At 38.8% G+C, this 5,854-nt stretch overlaps 1 non-coding gene across 1 annotated transcript; it reads right to left on the bottom strand.

Annotated features, from left to right (window-relative positions):
- Positions 1–5,488: 5,488 nt before the first annotated feature.
- Positions 5,489–5,595, bottom strand: LOC133283861 (small nucleolar RNA R71). Its single transcript, XR_009747838.1, has one exon. It is a non-coding gene; the product is annotated as a small nucleolar RNA R71 (small nucleolar RNA).
- Positions 5,596–5,854: the final 259 nt, after the last annotated feature.

Raw genomic sequence — 5,854 nt, 5'->3', positions numbered from 1 at the left:
GGAGAGTTGGGGTGTTTTACAATCTTTTTATAAAGGCATAGATCATACTTCTCAATCACATTTATACTTTGTTGCAGGAGGATATTTCTTTACAGGAACCCTTGAATCCAGGTATGAAATCATAGAAAGCACTGCAGAAAGATGTCTCCAATGGACGAATGAGCCCAATAAGGAAGCCAGGCATGCTAGAATTAGATAAACAAACTGCCATGGAGTCCCAACTGGCCACATTGATGAATGAGGTGAAGAATCCGAAATATGATCAAGAGCAACCAAGGATGGAAGTCTTACAATTCACAGCAACTGAGAGTGAACCATGCTCAGCCTGTGGTTACCTTAATGATTCAACAGACTGTCCATCTACTCGCCTTGGTGTGTTATGCAGAAAATTTTGGGAACAGAAACTTCACCCAGGCCAGAGACAATCAGAATGCAGGAAGCAACAACAATCAAAACCTTGGAGGAACCATAGTGGAAGATCATAACCATAATCCACAATGGAGACCACCCATGAACCAGAGTCCATACAATAATCAGCAGCAACATTATCAACAAGGCAGCAGAAATGGAGCATAGGAACCACAAAGAAGAACCAATTATTCTCTGTTCCAAAGAGATGACCAACGCATCAACACCCTAGAAAATTATGTCAAAGAATATATCACCAGGAACGATGCTGTGGTCAGAAATATTGAATCCCACCTGGGACAGATAGCTGCTAGCCTCGATACCAGAACACCAGGAAAACTACCAGGGGATACTGAAGTTCCCTCAACCTCTTCTCCACAAGAATGAGAGGTAAGTAACATGTCTAGCTAAGGAGAATAAACTAAGCACTGACTGGGAGGCAACCCAGTGGATATCTTTGCCCTTTAACAAAGAGAAAAGTTTGGGGGTGGTTAAACTTAACCACACAGCTCCCAAAATGGAGGGGACGTCTGATGTTCAACTCCAAGTCCAAATAAAATATGTTCCGTTCCAGGAACATAGTTTTGGGGTGGTTCAATAACCACACATTCCCATAAAAAAAATTATTTTACACATTTTATTCACAATTTTTAATTATTATTTCTTTGCCATGCAATTTATATTTCGGGTTCTTTTATTAAGTAGGTTTGCATTTTATTTATTAGGAATTAGTCTATTATTATTTGTTATTTTAGAATGTAGGTTAAAGACAAAGGGAACGTTCCCTGGCTTAGGAGATAAGAGTGACAAGGACACATGTCCCTGCTGAGTCACTTACATATACGCAGCCGTTATCAAACCTGCACTCATTGCGAATTTTGAAAACGTGCCCTGAAAAATCAACTGTCTCCTCTGCAATTAATGCAACTGCTCCTACCCTATTTCCTTCCCTCTTCTAACCTAAATTGTTCCACCTCCTTACCACCATCAATAGCAGTTGAATACCACTCACCCTGACCATTCGTTCCATAACGTTCCCATTCCACTACTTCTTCAACTCCCTGTCTTCAACCTCCACGTCCTGAAAAACTCCTCATTTTCCCTCCTCTGCATGCTTATTTAAACTCATTTCCTTTCTTCTTCAATCTTTACCATTCTCTGCTAACTTAGAAACTTTTGCTCTTATTCTCACTTCCCTCTACATTCTGCCTTAATCTTCTCTTTCTTCAACTATGACCAGACTTTCAGTATCTTTTATTCCTGTGGCCAGCCGTGGCCAGGAGCCCGAAATCAGTGAGGAGGTTGTTCATCTCTACCCAGAGAGGAACATCTTCCTACAAAATAAGGCTCTTCTTCCCTCCTTTGTGAAGAAAGCCTTGCTCAGCCTCAAATGGCTTGCGTTTGCCACTGACGAACGAGAAGTCAACATCTCGTTGGTGGCTGAGTTCTTGTATCACGCAAAAAGGCTGCCTAAGGAGAACATCAAGGATGAGGCGATGGTGAGGGGGAAGAAAGTATCATTCTCCCCTTCAGCCATCAAGGAAGTACTCAAACTCCCCACCATTTCTAAATGCACGTACCAAGAATATATAGATAGCAAAGAGGTTTTGAAATTCACAAGGGACGTTAAGGACCTGATCGCATCAAGAATCTCGTCTACTCCAAAGGATCCCTCTGCAAAGGAAGCATGAGAGATGATGAACCCTTAGTTCATCATGGTTTTTAGCAGGAATTAGGATCAAATTGTGTGATTAAATGATGAAAAAACAAGGTTAATGTCCTAAGATGTCCTCAATTACAAGTTCAAGAGCTTTATTGGAAATTTGTAGGAAAAGCAAGCTTGAAAGACAACTGGAGAAGGAAGAAGATTCTGGAGCTCAAGAGGAGAAAAATTGCCTAAGTGTTGAGCGCTAAAACGTTCACACTGAGCGTTTTAGCGCCCTGCTACAGGAAGAGGCCAAAACTTGCTGGTGATGAGCGCTAAAACGCCCACACTGAGCGTTTTAGCGCGCTGCTGCACTTAGAAGATGGAAAATTGCTGGTCTTGGGCGCTAAAACGGCCTGCAATAAGCGTTTTAGCGCCCTAAAGTGGAAAAGGATTCTGGTCTTCACCGCTAAAACGTCCAAATCAAGAGTTTTAGCGTTGGAGTCAGTTAAAATCAGTTGAGCATTCACCAAGTTTGGACGCTAAAATGGTCATTCCTTAACGTTTTAGCATTGGAATCAGTTAAAAGCAGTTGAGCATACGTAAAGCATGGACGCTAAAACGGTCACTTATGGACGTTTTAGCGCCCACATTAGTTTTCTGTTTTTAATTGTAACACTATATAAGGCAAAGCCTTGACACTTAGAAGAGATATCTGGATCTGAAGGATCTGAACTCTCTCTCTCTCTTGAACTTTAGTTTGACTTCTCTCTAAATTCTCTTAGGTTTTAGTTTTTGTATTAGGATTTCCTTGTAATAGTTTGGAGATTGAAGACTTTCAACATGGAAATGAAGTTTGCTTCTTCTTCTCTTATCTATTCTTTAGTCATGTCTGAGTAGAGTCTTTGTAGTCTGAATGCAATAGAACTCCATGATAATATTATGTTGATTTGATTAATATGATGAAGTATTTTACATGTGTTGATTTGAGATTTTCTGATTTAATTATTTCTATCAAGGAAGTAATATAGAACAGGGATGTTTATATGACTTCTGTATTTGATAATCTCAACATCAGAATTCTAGTGCTCAAGGGATTGATGCTAGAGTTCTGATGTAATCTTAAGACTTTAGTATTTCATGCATGTATTGATAACACATATTTTGTTGCACTTATTTGTTACTCTTGATTAGTATTTTTAGGATTTATTTGAATAAAATAATGATTGTTAGAGTTAATTTAGGTTTTTAGTTTTTGATTGGGTTTAATTTATTTTCGTCAGAATTTTTCAGCTTTACGTTACTTCTGTATTTTGGCCATATCTCGGTCCATATTTGTCGGATTGACTCCTTTCTTGTTGGGTTTTTCAGATAACACATAGAGCTACAATTCTTATGAAGAGCTTGAAGCCCAATTCGGACTGGAAGCTGGTCGATTTCGGACGCCAAGTTGGACGCGTTTTGCTGAAGTTTTGTTTGACTATTGGGCTTGTAATTTAAATTAAAACCCAATTACTTAAGTGGCCCAAAGCCATGTTTTATTATTTTATTTTATTTTATTTTATTCAGCTTTTATTTTATGTTTGGACTGAAGCGGTGAAACCCTAGCCGTCTTGCGTGATGGCTATTTAAGGGAGACTCTAGGAAACCCTTCAGCAGTCAGTTTTTAAAGTTCTCTCTGAGTTTTTATTCAATTGCGTTCTTCATCTTTTTCTTCTTCTTCATTTTTTTATTTCAATTATGTTTACCTTAGCCATGCGAGGCTAAGAACCTTTTAATCAACCTAAGGGTAATGGATTCCATGGATTGGTCTTGAGGATCTGCATTTATTTCAAATCAGTTTTGTTTCCCTTCCCAACTCAGATTGATATCGTGCGATCGTGGATATTCAATCTGAGGTTCGCGATTGAGATTATGGAAAGGGATTAATCATCAGATTTGATGATTAGGTTGATTGACCCTATGACCTTAAATCAAGCGGGCTCATACTCTGCGATTGTATGAGTAGAAGCATCGTCTTTGATCAAATGCTAAGCGATCGCTTTGAGAGGGTTGTCAATTGGAAATAAGAATTCTGATTCGATTGACAAAACAATCACGATTCTGATATCTTCTTATCCGAGGAAAGACGTCCATGTAACCCTAACCTTAGGTTGGTTAATTTTTAATTACGAATTTTTATTCCAAATTTATATTCTGCCTTTTTAATTATTGAATCAAAATCCAAAACCCCCCTTTTAATTTTCTGTTCTCATAAGCGATTTTAACCAAAACAATTTCCTTGAGAGACGACTTAGGGTTTCCACTCTACTGCAAATTTTCTGAACCCTAAAGAATTAATTTTTAATTTGCGCGAGTTCGACAGCTCGTGTCATGTATTAAGAAAGAGATCACCAAGGGATTGGGGTTTCTGATTAATGTATCTATCAGGGTAGTAAGGGATTACATCTTGATGATAAGTAAAAGGTTGATTAACATCACATGGAAAGGAATTCATCATATGATCAGTTTTTACATGGGTTATTATGGAGGAAAGTTTTTTCTGACTACTTGTTGTTTTATTAATTCCTAATCCATATTTACTTTGTGTCAAATTACTTACAATCAATTTTCTGGTGACAAATTATTCATGATTTTTACAAACTCTTATTTGATTCAAATTAGTTTTCTATGGTATATTGGTGTTTGAACACAATTCCTCATAGGAACGATCTTTACTCATCATTTTATTACTTATACGACTAGTGCACTTACTAAACGTCCAACAAGTTTTTGGCGCCGTTGCCGGGGAACTTGTTTTTCAACACTAACTGTTACTATAGAATTCTGAGATTGAATCCTTTTATTTTCAGTATTTTTAGTTTATGTTAAGTTTCTGGTCAATTTTGATTCTGGTATATGCGAGGTACACTTGATCCGAATTTGTTGTTGTATGATCTAGAATTAGAAAGGACATTGAGGGAGCAAAAAAGGGCAGCCAGGCAAAGGAGACAATTGCAAGAAATTGGTGAATCCAGTACGGTTAATCAGGAAGAGATAATGACAGAGAATCACAGACCACCACCACCACAGAGGACACTGGGAGAGTACATGACTCCTACAGTGATTCCTCTAATTGGGAGTGTTGTGCGCCCAACAGTGGAGCCCAACAACTTTGAATTGAAGCCTGCTTTGATTCATTTGGTGCAGAAGGATCAGTTTGCTGGAACCAGTGCAGAGGACCCTTACTTGCACATAGAGAACTTTCTATTGTTGAGTGATACTGTAAAGATAAATGGTGTCACAAGAGATGCAATTCTGTTGAGACTATTCACTCATTCACTGACGGATGATGCAAGGAGATGGCTGCAATAATTGCCACAAGGAAGTATAACAACTTGGGATGATCTGCAAACCAAGTTCTTGCAGAGGTTTTTCTCAGCATCCAAGAAGGCCAAGTTGAAGGATGAGATTACAAGCTTTAAGCAGAAACAGTCAGAATCCATTTATGAGGCTTGGGAGAGATTCAAGACTTTGTTGAGGAAATGTCCACAGCATGGAATTGAGGCATGGCAACAAGCAGCAATCTTCTTGCAAGGAATGACCACTAACACTAGAACCTTGGTGCATGCCACTGCTGGTGGATCATTGACTACCAAGACCCCTCAAGAAGCCTTGGATATCTTTGAGTCATTGGCATCTCAGGAATTTGATAATGCCCCAGTGGCTGACAGAAGGACATGAGTCATCAGGTTGGATGGGTATGATGCTCTGTTGGCAAGGAATGACCAACTGATGCAGACACAGAGACAACAGCAGCAA

Source organism: Gastrolobium bilobum, unplaced genomic scaffold (genome assembly GCF_033153095.1).
Source record: "Gastrolobium bilobum isolate Gb01-03AN ecotype WA unplaced genomic scaffold, APGP_CSIRO_Gbil_v1 utg3322, whole genome shotgun sequence".
In the NCBI taxonomy this organism is placed as follows: domain Eukaryota; kingdom Viridiplantae; phylum Streptophyta; class Magnoliopsida; order Fabales; family Fabaceae; genus Gastrolobium; species Gastrolobium bilobum.
The sequence above is the reverse complement of the archived record's forward strand: the minus strand, read 5'-3'. Positions and strand labels throughout refer to the sequence as shown.